The sequence below is a fragment of the Pelophylax lessonae genome, assembly GCF_965119305.1.
Source record: "Pelophylax lessonae genome assembly, chromosome: 9".
Classification (NCBI taxonomy): Eukaryota; Metazoa; Chordata; class Amphibia; order Anura; family Ranidae; genus Pelophylax; species Pelophylax lessonae.
In genome coordinates this window covers 76,871,146-76,884,226 of record NC_138776.1, presented here as the reverse complement: position 1 = coordinate 76,884,226, position 13,081 = coordinate 76,871,146, and the positions used below count along the sequence as shown (strand labels likewise).

Sequence of the window (13,081 nt, the reverse complement as noted above, 5' to 3'; positions counted from 1 at the left end):
TCAGGCTTTTTTTGCTGTCTGTGCCCCCATTGGGGAGATTCATTCTCTCTACTTATCCTTTTTACCGTTATCACTGAGAGTGAAAGTCAAAGAAAGCTCCAAATTTTAGGTTGTCACCAGAACAGGAATAGGGGGGAAATCTTTCAATGGGAACACTAGCTCTGGTGACAGCTTAGGATTCCCTAACCTTGGAGGGGTTTCCTCTCACTTCCTGTTTTGCTTATGGAACAAGAAGTGAAGGAAGATATCCCCATAGGGACACAGATGGCAAAACAAAATGACAGGGGCATAGCCCTCTATTAGCCCCCGTTCACACTGATGCGACTTGGCATGCAACTTAAGTCGCATGACAAGTGAAAACACATTCATTTCAATAGTGGCCATTCCAGTCTCAAGTAACAGCAACTTTTAAAAAGGTTCCTGCACTACTTTGATGCCACTTTAATGCAACTTAGATTCCCATTGTCACTGGAAATCACATGACAATGGGGTCAGAGCAGTGTGAACTGAGGCTTAAGCCTCGTACACACGATCAGATTATCGGACATATTTTCATCCATTTTTTTGATGCATGCTATTCTCATATCGAAAGTGAAGAGGTTACTTCCTTACGAAAATTCTCATATGACCGAATTCAACTTTAGAAGTAAAGTAAAGTGTTGAATTGTTATGTATGTATTCTTTCATTTCCGAGCATGCGTAGTCTTGCTCTTACAATTTTTTTCCGATGAAAACTGTACTAATTAAACCAAAATTGGACGTTGTGTTTACGTTAAAATTTTATAGCCTGCACATCCAGCTTTTGTCCTCCAAAAATTCGTAATCGGCTGTCGAAATCACTGTACTAACTAACCTAAAATTGGCAAATAGTTCTTCGGACAAAATTCTACTTCCGATTTTCTTATCATGCGTACGGACCTTTACTCTTTCCAAAATGTTGTCTATACTCCAAGTTTACTTTAAGCATGCCTCCTTTGTAGTGCTGAGCAGTGGAGACATCTTGTAAGGGATAAAAAGTGACCTGTGATGGGCAGCTCCATATTACAGCACTGTTCACCAGTCTATTCTCCAATGTATGCCTGTCCTAATGAAATACCATAAATAACAATCGGCCCTCTCTGTCACGGTAAGGGTTAACCCACGCTGTGCTGTCTTATTGGTATTCTCTTGCAGTGCCATCTGGAGAAAATGGATATTACACTCCCATGTTACTGTTTCCTCGCATCAGAGGCAGAACAGATCGAATTGTATTAGCAGCCCTTGTGTGCCGATCTCCAATATTTCTCTATTACTCCGGCACAAGACCGGGGCTGTATATTGATAAATCAGATGACCAGCTGTGTGTTAGAAGAGTGATAATAAGTGAAGACGCTTATCCCTCTCACCTACGAGCCCCTTAATAATTGGACTTAAAGCTGACCTTTGCCCCAAAAAACTTATTGTCTGTATCTGGTTCCAGCCCCCTCCCTCACCCACAATTTGATATTTTCTGTTTTCTACCTTTCATGCCTTTGTTGCAGTCAATCCACGCATGAACAGATCTGCTGAAGGGCTATGCCCGGTCTTCAGCACCCAGCAGAGACCTTCAGCACATCCATGTATAGTATGTGTGGGTGCGCCTGTGAGAACACGATACAAAGAGGGAGATGCAAGACTTGGTGTCCAATCTGCACATGCACTAAAGAATCAGCACTTTTCACACCAGGTTTGTGCCACATGCACATGCGCAGATCTAAGTCCCAAAGGATGGGGAGAGCGAGTCAGCACATAGTTACAAAGTTATGCTGGCCGTACACCTGCCGAAAAATAGTTCGAAAACCTGTCATTTGGTCCAATTGTCCATTTTTCGTCCAGTTAATGGGCACATATAGAAGCTCGTTTTCAACTTTTCAGAGCCGAAAAATCGAAGGAACAGTTTTGAAAATCGAACGATAAATTGAAAGATTAATGTGTTTCTCGGCCGACCTGTTTGCACTAGGTATATGTGGCAAACTGAACGAAAAATGGATTAATTTATGTCCATTAAACGATTTATCTTTCGAAATTTGGTCATCACTTGATGGCACGATCGTATGCTCTCACGACCAATTTTTCGTTTTTCGAAAATGAGTTCGTCCAGTATTTTGGCTAGTGTATGGCCAGCATTAGTCTGGTTGAAAAAGATGCAAGTCCATCTAGTTCAACCAATTAAAAAAAATATATATATATAGATATATACAGTGGGTACGGAAAGTATTCAGACCCCCTTAAATTTTTCACTCTTTGTTATATTGCAGCCATTTGCTAAAATCATTTAAGTTCATTCTTCTTCCTCATGAATGTACACATAGCACCCCATACTGACAGAAAAACACAGAATTGTTGACATTGTTGCAGATTTATTAAAAAAGAAAAACTGAAATATCACATGGTCCTAAGTATTCAGACCCTTTGCTGTGACACTCATATATTTAACTCAGGTGCTTTCCATTTCTTCTGATCATCCTTGAGATGGTTCTACACCTTCATTTGAGTCGAGCTGTGTTTGAGTATACTGATTGGACTTGATTAGGAAAGCCACACACCTGTCTATATAAGACCTTCCAGATCACAATGCATGTCAGAGCAAATGAGAATCATGAGGTCAAAGGAACTGCCTGAAGAGCTCAGAGACAGAATTGTGGCAAGGCACAGATCTGGCCAAGGTTACAAAAAGATTTCTGCTGCACTTAAGGTTCCTAAGAGCACAGTGGCCTCCATAATCCTCAAATGGAAGACGTTTGGGACGAGCAGAACCCTTCCTAGAGCTGGCCGTCCGGCCAAACTGAGCTGTCGGGGGAGAAGAGCCTTGGTGAGAGAGGTAAAGCAGAACCCAAAGATCACTGTGGCTGAGCTCCAGAGATGCAGTCAGGAGATGGGAGAAAGTTGTAGAAAGTCAACCATCACTGCAGCCCTCCACCAGTCGGGGCTTTATGGCAGAGTGGCCCGACGGAAGCCTCTCCTCAGTGTAAGACACATGAAAGCCCGCATGGAGTTTGCTAATAAAACACCTGAAGGACTCCAAGATGGTGAGAAATAAGATTCTCTGGTCTGATGAGACCAAAATAGAACTTTTTGGCCTTAATTCTAAGCGGTATGTGTGGAGAAAATCAGGCACTGCTCATCACCTGTCCAATACAGTCCCAACAGTGAAGCATGGTGGTGGCAGCATCATGCTGTGGGGGTGTTTTTCAGCTGCAGGGACAGGACGACTGGTTGCAATGGAGGGAAAGATGAATGCGGCCAAGTACAGGGATATCCTGGACAAAAGCCTTCTCCAGAGTGCTCTCGACCTCAGACTGGGCCGAAGGTTTACCTTCCAACAAGACAATGACCCTAAGCACACAGCTAAAATAACGAAGGAGTGGCTTCACAACAACTCCGTGACTGTTCTTGAATGGCCCAGCCAGAGCCCTGACTTAAACCCAATTGAGCATCTCTGGAGAGACCTAAAAAATGGCTGTCCACCAACGTTTACCATCCAACCTGACAGAACTGGAGAGGATCTGCAAGGAGGAATGGCAGAGGATCCCCAAATCCAGGTGTGAAAGACTTGTTGCATCTTTCCCAAAAAGACTCCTGGCTGTATTGGATCAAAAGGGGGCTTCTACTAAATACTGAGCAAAGGGTCTGAATACTTAGGACCATGTGATATTTCAGTTTTTCTTTTTTAATAAATCTGCAACAATGTCAACAATTCTGTGTTTTTCTGTCAGTATGGGGTGCTATGTGTACATTCATAAGGAAGAAGAATGAACTTAAATGATTTTAGCAAATGGCTGCAATATAACAAAGAGTGAAAAATTTAAGGGGGTCTGAATACTTTCCGTACCCACTGTATATATATCCTTAAAAAATAAATAATAATATCATACAATCCCATATACAAATCCTTTACCCACAGTTGATCCAGAGTAAGGCAAAAAACCCCAACAAAGCATGATCCAATTTGCTCCAGCAGGTGAAAAAATCCTTTGTGATCCTCCGAGAGGCAATCAAATATTCCCTGAAACAACTTTACCTATAAATGTTAGTATCCAGGTATATCATGTTCATTTAGGAAAGAATCCAGGTCTATTTTAAAGCAATCTACTGATCTGGCCAGAACCACCTCTGGAGGGAGTCTATTCACATTTTCACAGCTCTTACTGTGAAGAAACCTTTCCGTATTTTGAGATTAAATCTCTTTTCCTCCAGATGTATAGAGTGCCCCCTTGTTCACTATATGGACCACTTATTTATTTGTACATATTTCATCATACCCCCAAAAAAAGAGAATGCTCAGTTCTATTCTACAATGCAAATTGTGGTCTCTATCCCAAGGTTAATTGTGCAAAAAATGTCTTAATCCCAGAAGGGATTAATACTGGGGGAAATGGGAAATTGCTATACCAGAAAGAACTATTAGGAAGAGTTGCACCCCTGGAGTTCTGTAATCCATATACTGTAATGTACATCAAGTGACTCGCTGAATTGTTTGCAATTGCTTATATTTTATATTTGTCTAAGTTTTTTGTATTTCCACGATCTCCTTGTTAACAACAGATCTTTTTTAATATTTATACCAAAAACAGATAACTTTTATATATTTCTTTGCATCAACTCTTCCTAATATTTCTTTCTGGTATCACAATGTCCCTTTTCCCCCAGTATCAATCCATTCTGGGATTAAAACATTTTTTCATCATAACCCCCCTTAATCTCCTCTTCTCAAGGGAATAAATTCAGTCCCTCCAATTTTTCCCAATAACTGAGCTCCTCCATGCCTTCTATCGGTTTGGTTGCCCTTCTCTGCACTTTTCACATGCGTTCGACAATCAAAGATGGTGGGGTCTGTAAGGTGGGGGGGGGGGTGCAGTAAGGGGATTGAAAGTCAGAAGGTTTTTCATCTTAATGTATTTTATGTATCCCTAATACTTACCTGAGCCACATCTCTGTCCAGCGATGTCTATGAGTCCCTCAGCCCTCCTGGTTGGCTGAGACACAGCTGCGGTACCATTGGCTTCTGTGGCTGTTATTCAAAGTCATTTAGCCAATCAGGAGGGCCGAACAGCAGCTCCGTGTCTGAATGGATACATGGAGCTACAGCTCGGCTCGGGTGCCCCCATATCAAGCTGCTTGCTATGGGGGCACTCAACAGGAGAGAGGGGCTAGGAGCAGTGAACAGAGACCTGAGCAGAGGAGGATCGGGGGTGCCCTGTGCAAAACCAACTGCACAGAGGAGGTAAGTATAACGTGTTTGTTATTTAAAAAAACAAACAAACAAGATTTCACAATAATTTTAAGTTTCCCTTTATGTTGGCCATAGATGGGCTGCCAGCAGGGCCATGGATAAGGGGGTACCGCCTGTCCTCCTGTACGCGGCCCAAGCCAGCAGGAAAGCTCAGGCAGCAGGGTAATTCGGATGTGGGAAGGCAGAGTAATCAGCATTGCCAAGGGGCAATTGCTGAAACCGATCCCCCGTATGGCTCTCTCTGCAGCAGCTGAAAGCTGGCTTCTTCTCCTCTCCCTCCCACCAACTTTCAGCTGCTGCAGAGAGAGAGCCATACGGGGGATCGGCTCTGGTAATTGCCTCCTTTGCCACAACCACCCTCCCTGTGAACCATACGTTTCCCCCTGCTGTCCAGACCCCCTGTGTGCCCCCCTCCTCCCATCTCTGTGGTGTTGCCCGCTTCCCTCCTCTCCCTCCTGCCAGAAGCTGTAAGCACACAATGGAATCCTTCAGGATGGTGAGTGGGGGAAGGGTCTGGTAAATATGTCATAAGTACCAGCCTCTTCCTTTCCTGAATGAACTTAATGAGTGATCGTACCGATTGTTCACTGTGTTTGTTCACAACTGAAGCATAGTAAACTGTGTTTATCGTGGGGGGGGGGGGGTCCCTGTAAGGTTGACTGTATGGGGCCTCTTGGTTTTTAACGGCTAAAAACAAAAAAGCAGGAAACAAAAGAAAAAAAAACAATTTGTTTTTTAATCTGCACAAACAAAGTGGATGCAGGAATTTCCCCATCGCTGTCAGAATACAATGATCAGCCGCTGATTGACAAAAGTTTTACAAATTGTCTGTTTGTAACAAAAGTCATACTAACAATAGACAGCCATGCACTGATTGAAATTCAACCGATCAGTCCTGAATCATTCAAATACTAAAAAAAAATCCCATAAAAATACTGTAGCCCAATGCAGGCTTTAAGTATTTGTTAGGCATTAGTCCACCCAAAGCTGATAACTTCTTTAATAGCTTATTTTTGAGTAGTTCAGAAGTCTTCTTGTCCGTTTAGGGCTCTTCCTCCCCATGCCATATATCGCTCCTGCTTTTTCAATCCCCATTATGTACAACAAATAGAAAATAGCTCAGTGGCTTAGCAGTTAGCAGTTCTGCCTTGCAGCATTGGGTCCCAGGATTGAGTTCTGGCCAGGACACTATCTGCATGGAGTCTGCATGTTCTCCCTGTGCATTAATCGGTTTCCTCCCACATTCCAAGGACATGCTGCTAGGGTAATTGACTCCGTTCTAAGAGTCATGTTACAATGTTTGTACAATAAAGTTTACGTTTACTGAAACGATGTGCTATGAGTACCTAACCCAAGGGTTTCAAACTCAATTTCAACACAAACTGCATCAGCAGTATGGCTGCCCTCAAAGGACCAGTTGTATCTGGGGTGCGCTATTTACAGAGTTCAGGGTTCAGGGGTGCACTATAAGCAGAGAGCAGGGTTCAAGACTGCGCTACGTAAAGAGTGCAGGGTTCAGGGGTGTGCTATTTTACAGGGTGCAGAGTTCAAGGGAGCGCTATGTGCAGAGTGCAGGGTTCTGGGGTGCGCTATTTACAGAGTGAAGGGTTCAAGGGCGTGCTATGAGTAGAGTGAAGGGGTCAGGGGTGCGCTATTTAAAGAGTGCAGGGTTCAGGGGTGCGTTATTTACAGAGTTCAGGGTTCAGGGGTGCATTATGAGCAGAGTGAAGGGGTCAGGGGTGCGCTATTTACAGAGTTCAGGGTTCAGGGGTGCGCTATGAGCAGAGTGAAGGGGTCAGGGGTGCGCTATTTACACAGTGCAGGGTTCAGGGGTGCGCTATGAGCAGAGTGAAGGGTTCAGGGGTGAGCTATTTAAATAGTGCAGGGTTCAGGGGTGCGCTATTTACAGAGTTCAGGGTTCAGGGGTGCGTTATGAGCAGAGTGAAGGGGTCAGGGGTGCGCTATTTACAGAGTTCAGGGTTCAGGGGTGCGCTATGAGCAGAGTGAAGGGGTCAGGGGTGCGCTATTTACAGAGTTCAGGGTTCAGGGGTGCGCTATGAGCAGAGTGAAGGGTTCAGGGGTGCGCTATGAGCAGAGTGAAGGGTTCAGGGGTGCACTATTTAAAGAGTGCAGGGTTCAGGGGTGCGCTATTTACAGAGTGCAGGGTTCAGGGGAGGGGTGCGCATCTCTCTCTTTCCTACCTGGCCCAGCTCTTTTCACCTCCCTGTGTGGGTGGCACGCCTTGCAGGGAGATCGTTCTCTCTCTCTGGAGATCTGTCCTTGCAGTGCTCCATCATGCATGTTTGCAGGGATCTGTTACATTCAGGAGCCACTAAGCAAAGCTGTCCCTTGTAAACACCGAAGGCGTCTGTGTTTACAAGTGACAGTGGGAAGTGGGAGTGAAGGGTGAGAGCCAGAGGTGGCAGAATGGAGTTTTTGCCCAGCTGCAAAACTGGGTGCGAGGGCAGCATGACAAAGGCATGGGACCGGATTCGGACCGCGGGTCTTGTGTTTAATATATGTGACCTAACCATTCAGGCATGCCCTCGCACTACATAGTTGTTGATAGATCTATTGGTGGCCACCCTCACTTCAATGGTATTATCCAATGGATGCACAATTTGAAAAAGGCGATCAAATAAGCAAACAATCAAATAGGCATAACTTTCCTTCTGATCAATTTAGATTCTATTTGATCAATACTCAGTCGGGGTGAAAAATACTTAATCTTGTTGCATAGATCGGCAGCACTGAGGTGCTTTGTTCATGAATTTGATCGTATTTTGATCAATCAGAGTACTGCATGGTGAAAAAAAAAAGAGATGCAGTTGATAAATTATGACTATCTTCTGACTATTGATTAAAATCCACTTTCCCGTGTGTATAATATCGATCGAATGGGTTCATGACTTTAAATCTATTTTTCCCCTTGGGAGAGATTGATCGTAAAAGAAACTGATAATTTATGGAAGTGTATATGACCATCCTAAATTATTAGCATTGAACAAGGATGGTAATATTATTGATCATTTCTGATTGATCAAATCCCTATATATGTGTGTCAAACAACCAATTGTAATACAGATCAATCATTTTTATAAGATCGTAGATTGAATGCGTTGCATTGTTTAATATTTTGATTGATAATGAATTGCTTGTAACCAGATCGATTGCAAATCTTTAAATTTATGGCCATCCTAAAAGGGATTGTACAATCCGATTGTAATGGGTGTGGTAAACTTAAATTGGCCCTAGAAAGTGTGTGTTTGCTCTGTGTAAATTGAAGGTGCTATAGGCTGAGTGTGACCCCCATGTACGGTTTTGGCATATGGACAGATCTAGGAACTCTGGCACAGACATGACAAAGTGATTAACAACCACATACTATCAGACAGTATCAAGCAAAAAGATCCTTGATCCCCTTTATGGGACTACAAGACCCAGCAAAGGTGAAATCTCCCTTCAGCAGTGAAAGTCTTACATCCCAGTGGAGTTCTCTTAAGCCCCGTACACACGTACCGATGGTCGGCATACAAATGTTCCTCTTTTCTCCCCGGGATGTCGGTGTCTGCTGAAAAGTGCAAAGACAGCACAAGGACAGCACAAGAATTTTGTCCGCCGACTGCAGAAGTGATGTCATGTAATGGTTAACTTTCCCTGTGTTTTCTATTTTCTGAGCATGCCCAGTCTTGCAAATCTGCGGTCTGTCGGCCGAATTCTGTACTGACAGGCGAACAATCGTCCGTTCTGGTGTCGGCATACAAATATTTTCATGTTTGCAAGAAAGACTTTTGTCCGCGGATTGTGCGCAGACATCTGTCGGAGGCACCATACTAACACGCGTACAATCGGCAGATCCTTCGTCCACCGACGTTTGTATGCCGACGATCGGTACGTGTGTACGGGCCTTAAGAGCTCATTGTACGCTAAAAAGAGCAGACACAACAGATGGCACTTTTACCAAAACTATAAAATCATTTCCAGGGACACTTTCCAGGCAATGCACTATTCCAACCCAGAGGACGAGCATCCCTGGAAATCCAGATACGTCATATATGTTACATTGGAAGTCACAGACAGGTCACATCTGTAAAAACAGATTCTCACATGCAGAAAATGTCAGTGTATGAATGTGCAGCTCTCCTCAATCACAACCAGGGCAATGAAGTAATATTTAACCCACAGCACACATTTCCAGGAACAATTCTTGTGAAACTGGGACTGGCGCTTCAATCAAATACAGTTCCAGTGAAATGCAGCTTTCACTTTATCCAGCAACCATTACACCATGCATGTCATCCAAATGAGTAATTCCTTAGAATGATCATCATGTAACTATTGTGTGAATGTAGTATTCATTGTGTAACTATTGTGTGAATGTAGTATTCTGGATATATACTGGATGATTCCAGTATATTATCATGTAACTATTGTATGATCCCAGTGTATCATCTTTTAACTATTGGGTGATCCCAATGTGTCATCATGAAACTATTGTGTGATCCCAGTGTATTATTATGTAGCTATTGTATGATCCCAGTGTATCATCATGTAGCTATTGTATGATCCCAGTGTATTATTATGTAGCTATTGTATGATACCAGTGTATTATTATGTAGCTATTGTATGATCACAGTATATCATCATGTAACTATTGTATGATCCTAGTGTATCATCTTGTAACTATTGGGTGATCCCAATGTGCCATCATGTAACTATTGTATGATCCCAGTGTATCATCATGTAACTACTGTATGATCCCAGTATATTATCATGTAACTATTGTATGATCCCAGTGTATTATTATGTAGCTATTGTATGATCCCAGTGTGTCATCATGTAACTATTGTATGAACCCAGTTTATTATCATGTAACTATTGTATGATCACAGTATATCATCATGTAACTAGTGTGTGATCCCAGTGTATTATCATGTAACTAGTGTGTGATCCCAGTGTATTATCATGTAACTATTGTATGATCACAGTATATTATCATGTAACTATTGTATGATCACAGTATATCATCATGTAACTAGTGTGTGATCCCAGTGTATTATCATGTAACTAATGTATGATCACGGTATATTATCATGTAACTAGTGTATGATCCCAGTGTATCACCTTGTAACTATTGTATGATCCCAATGTGTTTAATGTAACCATTGTATGATCCCAGTTTATTATCATGTAACTATTGTATGATCCCAGTGTATTATTATTATGTAGCTATTGTATGATCCCAGTGTGTAATCATGTAACTATTGTATGAACCCAGTATATTACCATGTAACTAGTGTATGATCCCAGTGTATCATCGTGTAACTATTGCATGATCCCAATGTGTTTATTGTAACTATTGTATGATCCCAGTGTATTATCATGTAACTATTGTATGATTCCAGTGTATTATCATGTAACTATTGTATGATCCCAGTATATTATCATGTAACTATTGTATGATCCCAATGTGTTTAATGTAACTATTGTATGATCCCAGTGTATTATCATGTAACTATTGTATGATCCCAATGTGTTTAATGTAACTATTGTATGACCCCAGTGTATTATCATGTAACTATTGTACGATTCCTGTGTGTCATCATGTAACTATTGTATGATCCCAGTGTATTATCATGTAACTATTGTATGATCCCAGTGTATTATCATGTAACTATTGTATGATCCCAATGTGTTTAATGTAACTATTGTATGATCCCAGTGTATTATCATGTAACTATTGTATGATTCCAGTGTATTATCATGTAACTATTGTATGATCCCAGCATATCATCATGTAACTAGTGTATGATCCCAGTGTATCATCATGTAACTATTGTATGATCCCAATGTGTCATCATGTAACTATTGTATGATCCCAGAGTGTCATCATGTAACTATTGTATGATCCCAGTGTATTACCATGTAACTATTGCTTGATTCCCAATGTGTCATCATGTAACTATTGTATGATCCCAGTGTGTCATCATGTAACTATTGTATGATCCCAGTGTGTAATCATGTAACTATTGTATGATCCCGGTGTATTATCGTGTAACTATTGTATGATCCCAATGTATTATCATGTCACTATTGTATGATCCCAGTGTATCATCATGTAACTATTGTATGATCCCAGTGTATCATCATGTAACTATTGTATGATCCCAGTGTGTAATCATGTAACTATTGTATGATCCCAGTGTATCATCATGTAACTATTGTATGATCCCAATGTATTATCATGTCACTATTGTATGATCCTAGTGTAATATCATGTAACTATTGTATGATCCCAGTGTATCATCATGTAACTATTGTATGATCCCAATGTATTATCATGTCACTATTGTATGATCCTAGTGTATTATCATGTAACTATTGTATGATCCCAGTGTATCACCATGTAACTATTGTATGATCCCAGTGTATTATCATGTAACTATTGTATGATCCCAGTGTATTATCATGTAACTATTGTATGATCCCAGTATATTATTATGTAGCTATTGTATGATCCCAGTGTGCTATCATGTAACTATTGTATGATCCCAACGTGTCATCATGTAACTATTGTATGATCCCAGTATATTATCATGTAACTATTGATATTACAATAACAGCAATCTACAATACAACACAATACAACAATCAGCAATCTAGAATCCCTCTTGCAATCTTGCACCCTGAATGTGAGTGATCATGCCCATGGACACTGCAATAAAGAATTGAAGTTGTAAGTGATGAGTGTCATGCAGAGACACACAAGTTACCTGTGCATGGACTCCATGCCTTCCCAGTCTATGTCCCTGTGCAGCCTGCATCCCCCCAGCCTGGGACTGGCAGATGTGTGTGGAGTGCCCAGCCAGACAGCATCTCTGGGAGGATCCTCTATCTGCCTGTCTAAAGAAGAGATGCCTGTGCTGCTTGCAAGAGGCTCGCAGGGGCACGCCCCCAAACGTCAGCCAAGCCCAGCCCACTGAACTACAATTACCGTACTGTATGAAGTAGAAGCTCCAAGAAGAGGACCAGTGATGCTATTCTAGGAATTCAGCAGCAGTTTAGTCCTGAAATGGAAAGCAACAATGTTCAGAAAAAGTAAATAATTTTCAACAACATCCTCAACAGTGTTGCTAAAAATAAATGAATCAATAAATATTGGAGAAAACAACAATAAAACATTTGCTCTGGCAGGTTTTTTATTGTTAAAGCTGCGGCAGGTCGGCTCTATTACACGAAAGCAAATAGAGGAGGCATATGTATTCTTACACACTACAATACACTGATCAGCCATAACATTATGATCACTGATATACAAAGTGAATATTATCAAAAAATATAACCGCGCTAATGTAAAAAATAAAAATCTGCAGCTTCCAGTGTGATATCACCAAATATACAATAATAATAATAAACAAGCTGCGCTAAATAAACTAAAAGGTTGATTAATCATATGTGATCAATCACAAATCACTACTAATATAATACAAATAAAGTGTGATCAAATAATCAAATTAACAGGTGACCAAAAATTGTACACAATAAAATATTGATGATCAAATAACCAATTTAAGTGAATAGAAATAAAAAATAAAAATAACCAAAGTGCAGAAAGTAAATGAGTGCAATAAATAAAGTCTCTAATAAGAGCCCAAGAGCCCATTCAAGGGATGTGATACAAAGTGAAGCTGAAATATATGTGCCGTCCACCATGAGTGCTCAATCCTCCACCAACATTAAAGCTGCTTACCGGATATTGGTAAATTTGAGCATTTAAATCCCAACAGGAGACAGTCAGATTCTTTCATCCGGACAAAGAGGGGTGGCCAG

General features: G+C 41.3%; 1 protein-coding gene across 1 annotated transcript in view; it reads right to left on the bottom strand.

Annotated features, from left to right (window-relative positions):
* CHST15 (carbohydrate sulfotransferase 15) overlaps nt 1–12,182 on the bottom strand; it is a 131,475-nt gene extending 119,293 nt beyond the window's left edge. The window contains exon 1 of the mRNA XM_082267347.1: nt 12,025–12,182. The gene's annotated coding sequence lies outside the window, so the exon portion shown is untranslated. The remainder of the gene's footprint in view (nt 1–12,024) is intronic.
* Nucleotides 12,183–13,081: the final 899 nt, after the last annotated feature.